This window comes from Pinus tabuliformis, chromosome 1_2 (genome assembly GCF_031772625.1).
Source record: "Pinus tabuliformis cultivar Carrire ecotype Pingquan chromosome 1_2, CPIR1, whole genome shotgun sequence".
Lineage (NCBI taxonomy): Eukaryota > Viridiplantae > Streptophyta > Pinopsida > Pinales > Pinaceae > Pinus > Pinus tabuliformis.
In genome coordinates this window covers 568,130,835-568,151,143 of record NC_142298.1, presented here as the reverse complement: position 1 = coordinate 568,151,143, position 20,309 = coordinate 568,130,835, and positions in this window count along the sequence as shown.

The following is a 20,309-nucleotide window of genomic DNA, read 5'->3' as shown; positions in this document are numbered from 1 at the left end:
CAATTATTTCTTCATTCACAGGTGTCAGCAAGTTGATTCCCAATGCCTGAAAGTTTGACTCTATCAACATCTTCGCCAATCCTTGCCCTTTCACCAGCTTTGTGGGCTTTATGTCCAAGTCATACTCTTGGATCTTGGCTATCCATTTTCCTCTTTTTCCTTCCACATCACTCTAGACTAAGACATCCTTTACTGTAGCATTTGGTACATAAGCAATGATCTGTGACTGCAGCACATAAGTCCTAAAGGCCTTTAGGGATTTTACCAAGGCATATACTTGTGTTTCAAGAATATTATACTTTAGTTTAGCATCTCTAAGAATCTTGTTAAAGAAAGCAACTGGCTGCTCCTTTTCTTCATCATTTTTCTACAACAGGACAACAACTATTGAATTATGTGATGCAAATGAGAAAACATGGAAAGGCTTTTGATAATCAGGGCTAATTAGGACTGGAGCAGCTTGTAATGCTTCTTTAATCCTGGAGAATGACTCTCTGGCTTCCTTGGTCCAATGCACTTCATTCTCTTTCTTCAACATATTAGTAATTTATTTTACAATTTCTGCATAATTGGGCACAAACCTCCTTAAAAAGTTATCTTTCCCAGAAAATTATGAATATCCTTCTTACTCCTGGGCAGGGGTATTTTCTGCACAACTTGCACTCTTGTTGGATCTATCTTCACTCCATCTCTAGAAACAATGTGCCCCAACAGTTTTCCCTCCTCCAGAGAAAAAATGGACTTCTTAGGATTCAAGGAAAGTCCAAATCTTCTACATTTCTCAAAAGTCTTTTTTAGATGGTCCAGATGCTCCTCATCAGACTTAGAGAAAATAGTGATGTCATCCAAGTATATCACTACAAACTTATCTCCCACAAAAGCAATGTCCATAGCCCTCTAAAATGTAGCACCTGCATTCATCAACCCAAAAGGCATTCTAGCATACATAAAGGTTCCCCAAGGAGTTGTGAATGCAATCTTCTTCTAATCTTCTTTATCCACAACCACCTGGTTATACCCAGAAAACCCATCCAGCATTGACATCCTGAATGATCCTGTTACCTTCTGCAGCACATGATCCATTTTAGGTAATGCATAGTTATCTTTCAAGGAATCCCTGTTGAGATTTATAAAGTCTACACATAGCCTTATCTCTCCATTCTTCTTCCTTATAGGCACTAAATTGGCCACCCAATCAAAGTACCTGAGTGGAACTATAATCTTGGCATCAGGCAACTTTTTGACTTCTTTCTTGATCAATGGTAAAATCAGAGGGTTTACCTACCTGAGCTTCTGCTTGAATGGTTTAATTCCTTCTTTCAAGGGAATCTTGTGCTGAATAATACTTGCATCATATGTTTTAAGATCCTCATAGGACCAAGCAAAAATATCAACATGGTCCTTGAAAAGTTTAATATGTCTCTCCTTATAATTAGGTGGAACTCCATTGAATAATTTGACTAACCTGGGTTCCAATATTTTGATCTTGAATCTGCTCATCCTGTGGAATTTTCTGTGAACTAACAGCTACATCATTGGAGTTAAAAATTCTTTCAAGAGGGACAAGTCCCCTTGGCAGAGTATTATCTTTTAATTGAATAATTTTTTGATTAACTATAGAATTTTTCAAACCACTTACTTCTGCACCTTCTGTTGCTCCATCTTCATCCTGATCAATCTCTGTGCCCTGAAAATCTTCAATCATAGTCAAAAACTCTTTAATCTGCTGATCATCTTCAAAAATCTGCCAGTGTTTAATATTATTAGGAACAGAAGGCCTATGCCTCATTTCAACCTCATATCTCAACTTTGGATTAATAGGAGGCCTAAAAGTACTAGCAACCATAGCCAAAGAGTCTGCCAATCTGTTTCCATCTCTTGGAATGAAATGAATATTGAAAGCTTCAAAAAAGTTCTCAACCAAATCCCACACTTCATTTCTGTATGCCCTAAGCCTAGGGTGTTTTGTCTGACAGTGGTTCTTTATTTGCTTTATAATTAGCTCTGAATCTCCAAAGACAGAAATTGACTTGACTCCCATTTGTTTTGCTGTTTGCAGAGCAATGATCAAGGACTCATATTCTGCCACATTGTTTGTTGCTTCGAACTCCAATTTAAAAGAAAAAGGGAACATATTACCTCCAGGTGCAATCAGAAGAAAACCAACACCTGTTCCTTCCTTAGAATAGGCTCCATCAAAAAAGCACTTCCACACCCCTTCTGATTGCAACTCTGTATTTACACTGGCTAAAGTAAGCCGCCTTTGGTTATCTTCAGCCAGCTCTGCATTATCATGCAACATGAAGCAAGCAAAGTCATATTTCTCCTGGCTATATACAGGTGAATTACTTGCTCTATTTTTTGTAATTGTTTTTACAAATCTAGTTTCTCTATACAACCTCCTTTCTTCTCCACCAAAAATTGGTATAACAACATATGTAAAATCTAGCTTCAAAACACCACCCAATTTGGCTCCCCATGACCTAGATAGCAACATTCCAAACCTAGCAGGGATATCTACTACCACTACATCCATTACCAAGCTTCTAGCTGGGATATGGGCTAGTGACACCACCATATCTTTAATGACCCCTAGACACTTGAATTTATTTGAATCAAAAGAATACAAGTCTTTGTAAGGTTTAGTAACTTGTAGGTTTAGCTGTTTCATCACTGATAATTGCACAAGGTTATGTGAGGCTCTTGAATCAAACATATAATTGTGCAAGAGGAAATCATGAGTCAATAGAGAAATGTAGAAAGGAGGGGTTGAAGAATCTACCTCCTCCACATGTGGACCAAAAACCACTACTGGTGTATCTTCTTGCAAGTTCATAGTGTCATTTATATTTACATTCTCCTTTAGATTGATAAACTCAACAATCTCTCTTTGATAAATTGGTGTTTTGACTAACTCTGTGAGGGGCACTTGAATTCTGATTTTCTCTAATTCTTTAGTTAGACTAAACACATGACCCTGTTTAGTATTCCTTTCATTTTCATCTTCTCCTTTCTTAATGACTGAAATATCTAGCGGAATGGAAACATGTTTTTATAAAGGATTTTTTTCACTTTTGTCTTGAGAAGGCTCACCTTGAAGCATTTGAGTCTTGCTACTTGTATTTTGCTGTTGCTTTCATTTATTCAATTGTTTTGCAGGCTGTGGTTCTTGTGGAGTCACCTTCTGTAAGGGAGCTGGAACTTGCTGCTCACCTTCATCTTCTTGACTTCTAGACCTTTTCCTTGATCTCAAGTCATATTTCTTATGTAGTTCTACCTGCATAAAATAAGAAAAATGCTTCCAATACTCATCAATTTCATTCTCATCATAAATGGCATCCGTTTCAACATATTCATATTCTTCTCCCTCAACACCTAGTTCATCTTCATCTACTGCATACAATGTGGAAATCTGATCATCATGGTCCCTGGAATGCTTTGGTATTTCATCAGGATCTGCTTCTATATACAGTGGTGCTTGAATTTGATCTTGATCTTTTCTCTCCTTCTGCAAAATTTGCAGAGGTTGTCTTCTATATTGAGGATTAAAATTTCTGTTCTGTTGTGCTTGCCTCTGAGAATTCTTACTCTCCAACTCTAATTTAATCAATTTATTTGACAAAGTTTTAATTACATTACTCATATCCTCTAATGTTTGACTTTGAGAGGACTCTACTTTAGCCTTTCCCTTATCTTGGATAGGCTGTGTCTTTGGTGTTTTACCTATAGCCACCAAATTTGCTTCTATCTCTAATGCATTAGTTTGGATCTGATCAAGGGTTGCAAATCTTCTCTCCCTCAATGTAAATCCAAAATTTGACTCAAAAGCCCCTGCAAAAGTTATTTTTGCACTAGCAGGAGGGGGCTTAATCTCCATTGGAAGACTATTGTACAATTTATTAAACCTTCTGATGAATTCAACAACACTTTCATCATACTTCTTGATAGCATTAAACTCTGTGAGTGAATACCCATGGTCTCTTTTCTCTCCCCATCTCTGGGTGAACAGGCACTCCATCTCTTCCCATGTTGTAATAGAGTTATTAGGAAGCCCTTTAAACCATTTTCTTGCTTCTCCATCCAAGGATTGGATAAAAAGTCTTAGAACAACATCCAGGTGTTCAACATTTAGGTTTTCTGCGAAATTACAAAATACTGATATATGATTCTCTGTTGTTTGTTCATCCTCCCCTGTGAAATGAGGAAGAATATTCAAGTATTCTTGTGGCATTTGATTCAACTGTTGTGGCAATTGAATAGGTGCATACCTATTCATCAAGAATGCAAGTGCTACCATGTTTGTTCCTAAATTTACTGAACTTTGATTACTAGCAGATGTGGAACCTGACTGAGGAGTAAATGAAGTGTGCAGAGGTGGTAATGTAGTTATAGGTTCAAGTTGAATAACTATAGCAGATACTGAAAAAGAAACAGACTCTAAAGACTATTCTTGACAATTGGGTTCTTGAAATGAATTGGATGTAAAAGGTGACTCTTGGTCAATAAAAGATGAATGTGAAAGATGTGATGAACTGCTGCCTGGTGCAGACAGTGTAGGACTTGGTGTAAGTGGAGTTTTAGGCCTTCCAACCCTCTTGGAAACTAGCCTCTCAGGATCTGAAAGGGCTTGAACTTTCTGCCGTGAGGTATCTAACCTTGTATGAGGCCTATTTGGAGCCAAAGTTATTGCTTTTGTTCAAAACAACCAAATATTTCCTCGTCATTGAACAACTAGAGGAAAATATTGAAAACCCAGGGAGAAGTGTTATTGTCTTCTCTCCCCGGCAACGACGCCAATTAATTTTGTCCCTTAAGAAACCAATTTCCTAGCTGTGTAGAATATGTGCTTAAGACATTAATGTTTATAATTATTGTCACTTGTTTGTCACTTAATTGTATGTTGTATTCTCAAATAGAAGACCCGGAAGACTTGGTTTTTAACCCTTAATACTTAGGTGACATGAAAATCTTAGAATTCCATTTTATTTCTAAATATAAATGATGAATGAAGAAAGCTTGAAGAAGTCAGAGACAGTATGTTGTTTTACACAGAATCTACTATCTGTGACACTTGGAGAAGTTAAAGATAATACGCTGACTTACATAGAAACTACTATCTGTAACTTAGAAGAATTGCAGAGGTAGGAACTTCAAGTATAGGAGCGCTATTTTAAGGGATTTTAACTTCATTTACATAAGCAAATAAAGACCTACAACTTCATTTCCATACTTAAAGGAAGAAAACATATGATGACACATAACAGAGAAGTCACAAAATCATACCCAACAATGTGTGGAAAACTTCTGATTCTTTCATTAATCAATGGTTTTATCAAGAATACAGTGACCTAGTCTCTAGGTTCTCCAATGTTCGAACCCTTTCTCTATAAATTTTCCTCCTTTTATACATTATGAGACAGTTGGTAATCACCAAAACTCTCAAACTACTTAACTATCCCCTAATTACTTAAAGTAAAAGTTATTGCAGAATATTGCAATGGAGGGTAAAGACACCTGATTCTCAAGAAAATAAAATAATAGGAAGTAACGGAATTTAGAAAATTTATGATGATTGTTCGTTGTCATATCTGTGGCTTGGCTACTGATCAAGTTTCTCTGTTGATGTTTTGATAATGGTTAAACTATTTTAACACAACACAATGCATTTTAACAAAACCCCGTGCGTGGACTTGGGCCCACGTATGTATCAGGAGTGTTTCGATTGGCGGAAACACAAAGAAACTCGACCAATTACCGTTGCCTTTGGAATTTTAGACGTTCATCTCTAACTTTGGTTATTTTGCTAAAACAATGAAATCGGTTGATTTACGCGAAATATGTCAAATCATGGAACTGAAAAGGATTTAGACTCTGGTTCATAAACTTATCACATCCACCTGAGCTATGTGCGATCACCATTCGATCACCCAGTCAATGGATAGTTCGATCCTTCGGAATTCAACGAAGCTTTAAACCTGTTGAACAAAACCTTATCGCGCCCGTTTTTTCAAAAGCCCTTTGACTCCCACACAGACCCGATAAGAAATAAAATTGCCAGTTAAAGATTTATTGGGTCCGATTTTAAAAATAAAACCCGATTACTTTTTCACGCAATATCCGTCAGATCTCATCCCTTTTGATGAACGGCTGCAATTTATCCAGAATTCAACGTATTAGACTGCATTTCATACACCATCGCATCTGATTTCCGAAATAAACCTCGTCCATGCTATCTGTGTGACTACCATCGAATCTGTGGCCTATTGATTAGACGACCTAGATATTCTCGCGGGTTTATCACTTTCAAAAGCCATTAATAATACAAAATCAACCATTTCTTTCAAATCTCCGCATTTCCTTTTATTTCTGTTATAACATAATATTTGGTTTTTCTTTCATATTTTTTATTTTTCTTTCATTTTGTGATAAAACTGAAAATAAACTTAAATACAATGGATGCTACAACACTGGCCATGCATGCAATAAGGGTAAATTCAAGCTCGAACTATGAAGCCAAGGCTTCACCTGCTCCTCCTCCTAAGGTCTTCCTGGTTTCATTTTTGTGTGGAAACTTCGTGGAATAGTGCCTGATTTCATGACGGTGGAAGCATTTAATTTTGGACTAATCTTTCTTCTTGCCCCCTATGATAAACTATGGTTTGGATTGAGATTTCTTCCATTTTCCCTTTTTTCCCTTTCCAAACAATACAAATTTTCTTCATCCTCACCCTTGGATGAATTCCCATCTTTGATATTCCACCTTTTTTCCTCCTGTACCAAATCATACCATATGCATTCCCAATTCAGTAGTTTCTCCCTCCCGTTCACCAAATCTTGGTAGCTATGCCAACTCTTGGGAAGGCCTAGAAGAGCTAGGATTACCAAGTCATCTTCTAGAACATTAGAACCAACCCAGCCAAGTTCATCATGACATTTTGTGAACCTACTCAGATACTATGGAATAGTGTCATTCTTATGCATCTTGATACTTCAAAGTTTATCCTTGAGTGCCAGGTTCCTATGGTCACTACTATTCTCAAAAAATTATGTCAGTGCTTTCCAGATTATGAATGGAGTTTCTTTCCCATGGAGATTTGAGACAATGTGATCCTGTACTCCCTCCAATATTATTCTCCTCTCCTTGGCTACATATTTATTCCATTGAGCAAGGTTTTGGGCATAAAATTTTGGTGGTTTTGCAACATATGTCTTGATGTATTCTAGCAATCCATTTTCATCCAATACTGCCTCCATGCGATGAAATTGGACCTACCTTCCAAGGCATACTCTAGCCTCAGTCCATTAAAGGCCATCTTCTCAGCTCTGAAGAGATCTCGCCTAATTGAAATTCAAATTTGATCCTCCTAAGAAACAACTTTGAAATTCCTACTCTAATGTGAATCCTTATCTGATACCATGTAGAAATTATGGTGTAGATTTTCAACTTATCATGAAGTTTTAATCAAAATAAAAAGACACAAACATAATCTACTGCTCTGCGAAAGTTAATTCACAATTTAGAACAAAAATTTTAGACACACAATAAGAAATAACACACATGCACACATTATTTTTCCTAGGGAAAGAAATCTGGTAAAAACCCCAATTGCTTGCTTGCATTAATGTAATGAAAAAAGATGAATTACAATTGTTTTGCTCAACTGAGAACAACCTGCAAGTGAATAACCTATCTCTCTTCTCATTGAGAAGATCTGACCCATACTTATTCAATTTCTACCTCTTCTTGAGCCCCTATTTCCTTGCATAATTCTTGAGAAATTAGGCCCCTATTATTTAGGAATTTCTCCAAAATTGATTGCGCAATTCCCAAGGTTGATCATCTGACTGCATGCAACACGTGTACACTCAAGACTAGTCTACAACTAATATTACACTGCCTTGGAATCTCCACCACAACTGGGGAACTCAAATTCTCTACATGCACTAACTATTTTGGGATGATTGTTCAGTTAACTAGATGATCATTGAGTTTGACTGAAGCCCCTATGCACAATTGATCTTCCACTAGTTCCTCCAAGAGTTGGAACTAGTTTAACTAAAAACATCTTGAGATAACTAACTTTGATTGCTACAAATTAGCAATCATACATGCTTAACTGAACTCTAACTCCTCCAAATCGAATTTACTAAGGAAATTGGGTGACACAAGCCATGTCACACAATTTAACTGCATCCAAGTTGTCTACTGATGTGGAAATTCAGATTTTCTCAATTTAATCAAGGAAAAATCAAATTGAGAATTTCTTGCCGCGTTTTCTACAATGTTTGCACCTCAAGAGATTTTATCTCTCTCTGCGCTTGGTAGATCAAGATCTCTCTCTCTCTCTCTCTCTATATATATATATATATATATATATTACAAAGAATACCATTGGAAAAACCATGGGTTGTCAAAACCTGGATCCTCATTACTGCCACGATAATTTGACCCTATGACCTCAATTTTTTTTGTAAGCTAAGATACATTATTTTACTGGAAATTTACAGAGATTACATGCATATAAAAACATCTTCGAACCATGTTCGACGTTAACATATTCAAAAAATAGATAATGGAAAAATTGAAACTTTCATAAAACCATGCCAAAGGAGGACCATCTGCCCAAGAATGGGAAACTAGATGGTCTCCCTGAGAGCCTTGTAGCCAAAATTTATCAACAAAAATAGAGAAAACATGCATAAAAAATAGAGGATGATGGTGGCTTCTTTCCTAGGTCGTGGAGGTGCTAATTAGCATGCTTGAAGTTAACAAGGTGGGTTGTATTGACCTTCCCAAATGACCATTGTTCCTATTCAAAAGCGATATCGACAACCAATTTCTTCTGAGTCACTTCCATCAGCTTGCCTACCTCAACAACCTCATTGGTGGTGACATTCTCCTTCCTGGTGATGTTCAATGGCCCTGGATGCTCGAAGCATATGTCCATCCATGTTACAGGCTTTAGCATCCCCTGATTGGACAATTGAGCGTCATGAAAAGGCAAGGTCTAGATATTCAGAGAGGGGGAGTCTTTGGTTTTTTGAGAAGAGGAATTTGTTGGAGGTTGGGGGGAGGTGGGAGTTGGATTCCCAATGCACTAGCTAGGGCACGAAGGGAAGACATTGCCTAAACAAGGGGGAAATTGAGGTCTATGATACAATCATCCACAACTTGCAAAACAACTTCTTGATCTCTCAAGTACCTTCCCAATAGATTACACAAAGCCATTGACTGTCACCTGTGTTGCCAATGTGTCAACTTCCATCTTGGCGACTATTTGTCCAATTTAGAGGGGGATATCCTCATCGTAGTGATCAACATTAGAGCCATGCCAAGAGGAAAATGACCTTTGCCCTTGCTTCCTCTCCTGGACGGACCCCTTTCACGAACTATGGCGATCAAGCCAGAGTTCCTGACTCTATGCGTGCATAGGTTCACAAGTTTCCTAGTCCTGCAAAAACCAAATGGAATTTCCCTTGTGTAAATAGCCCCTGAATCACCTCGCAAAGCTGCATTGAATGCGGGGAAATTGGCATTCAAACTTCTCACAAAGAGCGAGGAGGGTTGCAGCCAGGGATGACAAGTGGGTTGTGCTGCCATCCCCCCACCTTTATTGCCTATGATTGATCTATTATGGGGAAGCTAATGATCCTCTTTCTCAATCAGAACACCGAGATCCGGGGGTCTCTTTGACCTCAATTTTACCTAAACTAATGTAACAATATTTATAAGTATTAATTTGTTGTAATTTTTTAATTTTAATTTTAATTTTATTTTTTCTTGACCAAGTCAAAAGTTACATAACATAATAGGACATTACAACATCTCTTCCGTACGACGCTGGAGAGCGCCTCTCACGCAATTAAATGGCTAATGAACACCAATAAGCATCAATCCAAAATAAGCATTAAAACACTTCATCATACATCTCAAGTTTCTAAAATTAAAACCAAATACAAAACTAACTAATAACTTTATTTTAACTTATTATTATTAAAAGAATTAATATATAAATTAAACATATATACATTTAAAAAACCACTTGAAACTTGATTCTTGACAATGAACATTTAGCCCCACTTTACTATGAAGATGCTTAATTTATAAATAGGTTTTGTTATAATACAATAGGCCAATGCCATGGCTTATCAATGCCACATGGCCAAAAAAACATAACTTCATATCACACTAGTTTATATGACATATTTTTTTCCAAATTAATCAATTTAATTAAAAGGACAAAAATGACATAACAACTTTGGAGATAAATCACAACCTTTCATTTGTGTATACTACTAGGAATATTCTAGAATATTCAATGGATGTTAAATCACTATAGTCCACCTAATAACTATGATGCCAATATGCATGTATATTTTGGAATTGAGCTTCCAAAATTTTAATTTAATTATCAATGATTATTGGGTGGATGGTAGGTATTTAACCTCCTTAGGATATTCTAGAATATTCATGGTAGTATAGACAAATCAAAAGCTAAGATTTATTTCCAAAGTAGTTATGCATTTTTTCCCTTTGATTTAAATTCATTAATTAAACAAAATGTCATATGAAATAGGTTATGGTTTTTTGGGCATGTAGTATTAATAATCCATGGTATTGTAACAAATCCTATTTAGAGATTAATAATCTCCTCATTAAAGTAGAGGTGATTCTCCATGGTTAATAATCTTGTTACACGTTGTTTTTAAATGTATATATGTTTAACTTATATATTAATTATTTTTATCATTAATAATAATAATAATAATAAATTTATAATTTAGTTAATTCTTGTGATTTTTTTAATTTTACCAATTTGAGATATATGATGAAGTAAGAATTTCAGTGTTGTTTATGGATTGATGCCTATCAACATTTACTAGCCATTTAATTTATATGGTTGTGAGAAGCCTACTCCAAGACACGCCGCTCTGTGTAATTCTAGAAGTGGTACTCCAAGACATGACTCTCTGTGTAATTAGGTATTCACACTATTGTAATGTAATATATTCATACCATTTTATGTATGTAATTCTAGAAGCCCTATTCCAAGACACACCTCTCTGTGTAATTAGGTATTCACACTATCATAAGATAATATATTCATACCATTTCATATATATTAGTTATTAATATTGTGCAATCAGTAAAAGGTATATCATATATCGCATAGTCTAAACAATAGACATTTTCACCAAGTAAAATTGTCACCTCAATAAGCAACACCTATCATATAGGATATCAATGATTTGAACCTAAAAACCCATTGAACATAACACTTCATTATTAAGACTATAACCAATTAAGCAACCTCCATGGGTATATCATTTGTTAGGTTAATAATAAATACATAATATATTATATTTATATTATATACATTAATGTATATAATATTGTTAAAAAATCTTCATAAGATTGGAGTTTAAAGTAGAAAAAAACCATTGAAATACTTATAATTTTTTCCATTAGTCATAAGCTTTTTTGGGGATTTTATATTTTAGTTTATTGCTTTTTAATTTTGACTTTTCTATTTCTTCTACCCTCTTTTTTCCAAAGACTTCAATTCTTTCACCAATAGAGTGATACAAAATAAAATTTTAATATATCACAAAAATAAAAAAAATATATGCCTAATGTTTTATATTAGCAAATAGGTAAATATATATAGCCAAATAATAACTAATGCAAAGTCAATGATAAATCAATTTCTATAGTCCTTGCTTTTGGCAAGGACTAATAACCAAAGGGTTTGATCACCATTAAAGTGTAGACAAACTATTTAGGAAACCATAATCTTTGAAGATCAAAATAATATATGGAAAAAAAATTCCCAAACAATTTAAATTGATATAGTAGGAAAACATAACTATAAGTTGTTCCATAATGATAAAAAACTTTAGTGTAACAAAATTAAAGCTAACTAAAGAGTATCAAAGAATAATCGAAAGCCAACATATCTAGGATTATCAAAGGCTCCTCTCAAAACTTTCGCTGAGAAGAGGAAAATATACCACCATAGTTCTTCTCACCCGAGTGAAGGAAAGAAAAACATAGAATGAGGAAATCATTTTCAACCTGTGTAATCCTAAAACTAACACCTCCCTTTCATCCAATATATCATGAAACAATCGAATATTTTAACACAACTTGTCACTAAATTTAGTACCATTAATTCAGTTACAAGATTGTTTAATCTAGAATCCATGCCATATTTGACCCTTGAGTAGTGAGAATCTAAAAATAATAGACTCCTAACACCACTCATAATAAAAAAATCTTGATTTTCTCCATAAAAAATCAACATGGCTTTGACTTGTCGACAAATAAGTCTTCTAAAATCCATAGAGCCCTCTATTTGGGAGCTACCCTTGCACTCACAATCATAGTTTGAAAATGCACGACAATCTAAAATATTAATATTCCTCCATTTCTTACCAACCAATCTAGCATAAGACGAAGTAGGGAACCCCTTCATAATTTCATATCTTTTTTCTAAAAATATTTGTTAGAGCCTAGAGCCTCCACTTTCCAAACATTCTAAACACTAGTTAGAGCGTCCACTTTCTTCTATAGCTAAGCTACATATGAATAATTAATTGACATATGAGAAATAGTATCTTCATCATTTTTACAAAGAATACAAAAACCTACACCCACTCTCTTACATCTTTAACTTGGCCCTTATTTTATAACTTGAGCTTCCATATTTTATAACTTGGGCTTCCATATTTTGTTCCCCGACCAAAATATTAAATATCACCGGCCATCAAAGCCATATACCCCAACCTAACGTTACACTCTCCTTTAAATTTATTTGGTCTAAGAAAATATATCCGCTTCATCTCTTACCATACGTTACACTCTCCTTTATATGAGCTTTCTTCCACAATAATACACTCTTCCCTACAAGCCTTCTATCCATTGTAGATAACTATCCTTGATGCAAAATATTTGTTGAAGCAAGATTAGTCATGTAGTGTGAAGTAAAATACATTTCTCTTGAAGTTCTTCTACCATCACAAGGGGGAAATCTCCTTGCCACAATTAAAAGTAGGTTTACGCTAATTATAATTTGTTCACTTGATCCAACCCTCCAAGCTAATTTAGCACTAATGATTGGGAAGGTTTGCATTACAACCTTCCATTGTATAGAAAAAAAATTGATGGAATTTCTTGGATTCCTAACCCAATCAACAAGTTAACCTATCTTAACATATTTTCGATCTATAATTATTTTCCAAAGACTTTATAAATCATATCTTTCCACATAGTTTTTGTAGTTAAAGCATGACCAAATAGGTGGAAATTTTTATGATACTAACTCTAACCCCATCTCCTTTGGTCTTTCAATTCTTCTCAAATTAACTACAAGAATATTCTCCATATCTCTTTTCCTAGACTATAAGAACTTATAATATAACCCTCTAAACTTCTCTGAAACCCCTTAATGAATATTTACCACAATATGTAAAAACATTGGAATAACCTCTAGAGATGACTTAATTAAAGTTAGCCTCCCTTTGATCAAGAACCATATGTTAAACCATATGTTGATAAAATTTTCCTCCTTCTTTAAAAGCCATCCCCAATCCCTTTTGACACAATCATTTGGCTTCAGAATATAACCCACATATTTAAAACCATTTTGAAAATTGGACTTTCTAAATGGAAACAACTTGACCATCAAGGCGTCTTCATCATGGAAAATTTTAAGGATGGAAATTTATCTTAAAGTTTAGAAATCTTGGCGAATATTACTAGTTCTTGATATGTAGAATTTAAAATGTTTGGTGATATTTTTGTAAAAATATTCAAATTTCTAACAATTTTATATAGTATTTAACGAATTTTGGTGATTTTAAATGTAAAATAATGATATACTATAAAATTTGCACGAAATCATTTTAGAAAAATGGAAATTAGTGAATTTTTTTGGGAAAAGCATGGAAAATTAGCCCACTTGTGAATATTAGTTCCTAAAATTTTCCTTTCTCTTCATCATTCCTAAGGCCAAAAAATAAAGTATAGACTTACAAACATTCATCTCTAGTGTTCTAGCTATGCCATACATATTCATAATTTGTAACATCTCTCTAGCTTCCTTATTGTTGATTTGAAAATGGGGCACTTAGGCTTCTTGTCTAATTTACAAGAACCTCTCCCACTTCCAAAGCTTTAAATATTCCAACTCTTAATGTTTAACCTGTGCGGAATTAAATATGTGCTTGAAAATATGGGTGTATGCTTATGCTTGTCTTAAACTGTTCAGGTGCTATAAATTAATGTGCTGAAACTAATATATAAATACATATAACAGTAAATAATGCAACAATAAACAATCACATAGAAACAACAATTTAATTAGGAGTTCACCCACAACTCTTGGGCTACATCTCCGTGAGCTCTAGTCAACTCAACTAGGCTCTCTAGGATTATGGTATAAGTCCTTTTTACAAGCTCTTGGCTCAACTCCTGCTGTTTCACATAGAAACAGTGGGTTCGGACACCATTTTATCCCCTGGCTCTTGAAACTCTGGCTCTTGGCTCTGGCTCTTGCGCTCTTGGTTCTGGCTCTTGGCTCTGACTTTGGCTCTTTCGCTCTGGCTCCTTTCTGCTCCCTATTAGTTTACAGCCCTCTTGGCTTTTCACTTGAACTCCAAGTGACTCCCTTGGCTGCGTGCACTTCTTCTTTTGCTTTCTGTGCTTTGATTTTGCTGTTGCCTTTTTGTGCTGTTCTCTTTCGCCTTAGCCTCCTACTTTGGCTTCCCTCTCTACTTATGTGTGGTTTCAACAACAACTCCAATAACAACTCCCTTTTGTCTCTAACATTCATGGCTGTTAAAGCCAATTGGCGCTGCCTGTTCGTTTCCCCTTCTCGGGCTCACTCGCATCCCAGCCTCTGCCCACTCGAATCCCTCTTCTGAGCATTAGCAATCACTTCATAACGTCTTTTAGGGGAGGTGGCCACCTGTTCTGTAACGAAATGGACCATTGGTGCCCTTGAAATCGCAAAGAATAGTGTTCTCTGTTTACATAGAAAAATACGCTAAAACACAGGAAAACTCGTCACTTTGTCGTTTATCAGACTTCAAATATCATGAATTCCACCTTATATCTCTATCGGGTCCGCTTGAAATCGATATCACGAGTTGCCATGCCCATGTTTCATGGTTTTCTTTTGTATTTATAAAAATACATTAAAACATTAAAAATCTGTAAAATGCCTTTTAGATGGACTTGAAATATTATGTATTGGCATTTACAAAACCATTTCGGGTTCGTCGCATTGCATCGACGCATATATATGTGGCCTGCTTCGTCGCATGACCCCGACTCAATATTGCGATATTGCAATCGTGTATCACATGGGTCCGGGGTTCCCATATGGCATGACCGATGTCGATGCCGATGCCGATTGCGATCCACCGATATCGGCAATCGGCATATCGCGCATCGTGGGGTCCTGCCTTTGCCTCGTGGCATCGTCGATTGCGATTCGCCGATATCGGCGATCGGCATATCGCTCGGCCCAATCCCTATGTTATATCACATGTGCCTTCCTCTGACCCGATATGTCGGGGATCGGCGATCGGGGTGACTTCCCTTTTACACTTAATCCACTCTTTTGCCCTGGTCCGATGCGATTTCCCCTTTTGAAGGGTTTTGTTTTTGCCTTTTTAAAGGATTTTGCCTCTTTTTCTAAGGAACAAATGGAATCTTCCTTAAGCGATAACTTCTGCATCCTAAGTCCATTTTTTCCCATTCAAGTTGCAGTAGATTTAGGAGGAGAAGATCTATGTAATGGGGCTATTTCCAGGAACTTCCTTGGACTTTCATTTTTCCTCTGTGAGGAACACCTTGACTTAGGAATCGATCCAAAATACATTTGGATCACGCCTTCCCATTGAAAGAACTTTTGGTCTCCAAAAGACTGATATACTGATCTGAACAGTGAATGAGAGTGACTCGCCCTCTTCTTTCAGCCTCCCTACACTTGCCTTGCATAGTGCCTCTGAACCAAAGTTTTTGACCACTTGCCTTTTGGATGGGCTGGTCTTCCCAGGAAGAGCTACCTTCTTCTTTACCTTCCTGCAGAACTCCTGCTTAGATGGTCACAGAAGGTAGTTTCAACTCTCTGTCTTGATCATTGATCCAATGTGGCTCAAACAAATATGAAGTACACCTGCTTCACAAAACTTTCATTTGTACCTGTTTGAGAAGCTGCAAACAACAACTGTTAACAACAACATGCATACAGACAACAACTGGATGGACTAAACTCCTGCTTCAACAAAAGAAACAGATTTCACATCTTGTGAATACTTCCCTGTCTCACATCTGCATACAAATGATGGACTAGACAACAAGCCCACAAAACATGCCTTTAAAACAAATGACCCTTCAAGTCAAGCATGTAGAAAAGGACCATTATGACTTTTTTCTAAAGATGAACATTTCATCACTATCTCCATCTTGGAGACTAAATCAACTTTTCTCAAGTCAATATTACATGTATGATTAAAGTAATCATCCCTTTAAGTTAATTACACACACATGTTCAAATACAAGGAAAACATCAACATCCATGTGTTCATGCATCTCATGCTCATGCATGCATTTCATCCTTCAAATTTAGCCTAAGCACACTGTACCTTCGATGCTGAAATGAAATATAATGTTGCAGCAACAAAGTGAGTCTCCCACTCAGTCTTTTCCATTCACCATCTTGGTAGAAACCTGCAACTTGCATCTCATCAACAAAGAAATGCAAATAGATGCATCAATAGACATGAAATCCTCAATTGGAAAAGAACTCTAACCATTTCTTACCAATCCAGTTCAAAGGTTTTTTCTTTATTTGCATATTAGCATCAACATGTGAATCATTCTGAAGCACATCATTCATGGAAACTTCATTCCCATTTCTGCCATCTTCTCTTTCCACTTTCTTCAGCTTTGGTGGAAGCATTTCTATATTTAGTGTCCAACATTTTGTAGCAGGATGTCCTTGCTTATGGCAGTAAGTGCACCACATGTGCATCCTCTTGACAACATGATTTGCCTTGTCCAATGGACCTTTGGCTCTTTCCTTCTTTTCCTTCAAAAGTTTCCTGTATGTGGCCATTATCTTCCAACATCTAGAAACATGATGGTTATCCAAACCACAAAAGGAACATGCAACTCTTTTCCCATGCTTATGTGGAACTTTACCATGCTTTGCAAATTCAAAAGGAATATGTTTAGAACCAGATTTATACTTGCCTCTTTCACCTTTATTGCCTTCATGAGGAGGTGAAGCAAATGAAGAAGTGGCTCCCTTTGGAACACCATCAATATCTTCAAGGCTGTTAAAGTTTCCACAACTCTCTGGTTCAAGTGTGTGCTTCTGAACACCTGCATCCTGCAAATGATGTTTCAAGCCATTGCATTCCTCTTGAATACAATCTTCACACTCTGCAATGCAACTCTTTCTTGGAGTTGTTTCAATGGCCTTCATGGCAGCTTTGGAACTCTCTCCATAAGATTGTCCATAGCCAAGACCCAAATACTTAGGCCTTTCCTCAACCATTATTGGTTCAACAATACCTTGTGCATGCTTTCCCAAGCCCTTTCCTTCATAGCCCATCTTGGACATTAGCTTGGAACCTATGCCTCTAGTATGTTTTTCAAAAGAACCAATATATGCATTCTTAGAATAATTTGAAGACAAAATGGAATGATTTACCTCTTCTTCAAGCTGATACTTGATTAAGGCTTCTTTGGCAACAAAGAGTTGTGATTCCAACTCATGCATCCTCTTCAGGTTCATATTTGCAATATGAAGTTGCCTCTCCATTTCCTACAATTTATTAGAAAGCATCTGCTTCTCTTCCTTCATGTAATTCAGCTGCTCTCTAAGTATGTTGCTCTTCCATCCATCCTCATACATTTCTCTCACCTTGCCCATCATAATGAACAAGTATTGCTTTATGTATTCATCAAAGAGTCTTGTGATGGAAGAGGATTTCGAAGATACACTTGTAGAAGTTGTCATTATGCCAATGAACAAAGAAATTCAAACAAGATTAATAAAGAGCTTATTTGAGCAACCTTTGCAACAAACCTCTTGTGCTTTAAGGATTGCCTTGAGGTATTTTGGGATAGAATAACGCCTTCAACTCTTCTTCCTATTTGTCCTTCCTAGACTGAGCTATCAATAACTTTCCCTTCACCCCTACAAACTCAAACAATAGTCAGTTTGCAAAGCAAGCATACAATCAACCTCTTGCTATTCAAACACCTTTCAGACACGCAATCTTTGCTTTGTCAAACAAGCATTATGATATAACCTTCTTAAAGGTGTGGTTAACCACTTAGGCTTTGATACCACCTGATTTGAAAATGGGGCACTAAGGCTTCTTGTCTAATTGACAAGAACCTCTCCCACTTCCAAAGCTTTAAATATTCCCAAGTCTTAATGATTAACCTGTGCGAAAGTAAATATGTGCTTGAAAATATGGGTGTATGCTTATGTTTGTCTTAAACTGTTCAAGTGATTTAAATTAATGTGTTGAAACTGGTATATAAATACATATAGCAGTAAATAATGCAGCAATAAACAATCACATAGAAATAACAATTTAATTAGGAGTTCACCCACAACTCTTGGGCTACATTTCCGTGAGCTATAGGCAACTCAACTAGGCTCTCTAGGATTATGGTATAAGTCCTTTTTACAAACTCTTGGCTCAACTCCTGTTGTTTTACACAGAAACAGTGGGTTCGGACACCATTTTATCCCCTGGCTCTTGAAGCTCTAGCTCTTGCGCTCTTGGTTCTGGCTCTTGGCTCTGACTTTGGCTCTTCAGCTCTGGCTCCTTTCTGCTCTCTATCAGTTTACATCCGTCTTGGCTTTTCACTTGAACTCCAGGTGACTCCCTTGGCTGCGTGCACTTCTGCTTTTGCTTTCTACACTCTCTTTTTGTTGTTGCCTTTTTGTGTTGTTCTCTTTCACCTTAGCCTCTTGCTTTGGCTTCCCTCTCTACTAATGCTTGGTTTTAGCAACAACTCCCTTCTGTCTCTGGCATTCATGGCTATTAAAGCCAATTGGCGCTGCCTGTTCGTTTCCCCTTCTCGGGCTCACTGGCATCTCAACCTCTGTCCACTCAAATCCCTCTTCAGAGCATTAGGAATCACTGCATAACGTCTTTTAGGGGAGATGGCCACCTGTTTCGTAATGGAATGGACTGTCAATGCCCTTGAAATCCCAAAGAATAGCGTTCTCTGTTTACACATAAAAATACACTAAAACACAGGAAAACTCGTCACTTTTCCGTGTATCGGACTTCAAATATCTTGAATTCCGCCTCTTATTTATATCAGGTCCGCTTGAAATTTCTATCACAAGTTGCCATGCCCATGTTTCATGGTTTTCTTTTGTATTTATAAAAATACATTAAAACATTAAAAATCCGTAAAATGGCTTTTAGATGGACTTGAAATATTATGTATTGGCATTTATAAAACCCTTTCGGGCATCGCATCAGCGCATATATATGTGGCCTGCTCCGTCGCATGACCTCAACGCGATATTGCGATATTGCAATCGCATATCGCATGGGCCCGGGTTTCCATATGGCATGATCGATGCCGACGTCGATTGCGATCCGCCGATATCGGCGATCGGCATATCACACGTCGCGGGGTCCCACCTTTGCCTTGTGGCATCGCTGATTGCGATTTGCCGATATCGATAATCGACATATCGCTCAACCCGATCCCTATGTTATATCACATGTGCCTTCCTCTGACCCGATATGTCGGGGATCGGTGATCGGGGTGGCTTCCCTTTTACACTTAATCCGCTCTTTTGCCCTAGTCCGATGCGATTTCCCCTTTTGAAGGGTTTTTTTTTTGCCTTTTTAAAGGATTTTTCCTCTTTTTCTAAGGAACAAAGGACATCTTCCTTAAGCGATAACTTCTGCATCCTAAGTCCATTTTTTACCATTCAAGTTGCAGTAGATTCAAGAGGAGAAGATCTTTGTAATGGGGCTATTTCCAGGAACTTCCTTGGACTTTCATTTTTCCTCTGTGAGGAACACCTTGACTTGGGAATCTATCCAAAATCCATTTTGGATCAATTCTGCCCATTGAAAAATAATAACACAACATCCACAAAGAGCGAGTTATTGAATCCAACTCTCGATGCCAATTCCAAAAAATATCCTCCACTTTTTTGTATCCTTTATGAACATGTTTAATATCTAGGATGTCAATTAATTGATGTTTTTGTTGTTGTTGTTGTGGTGGGTAAATATTGTATTTACTT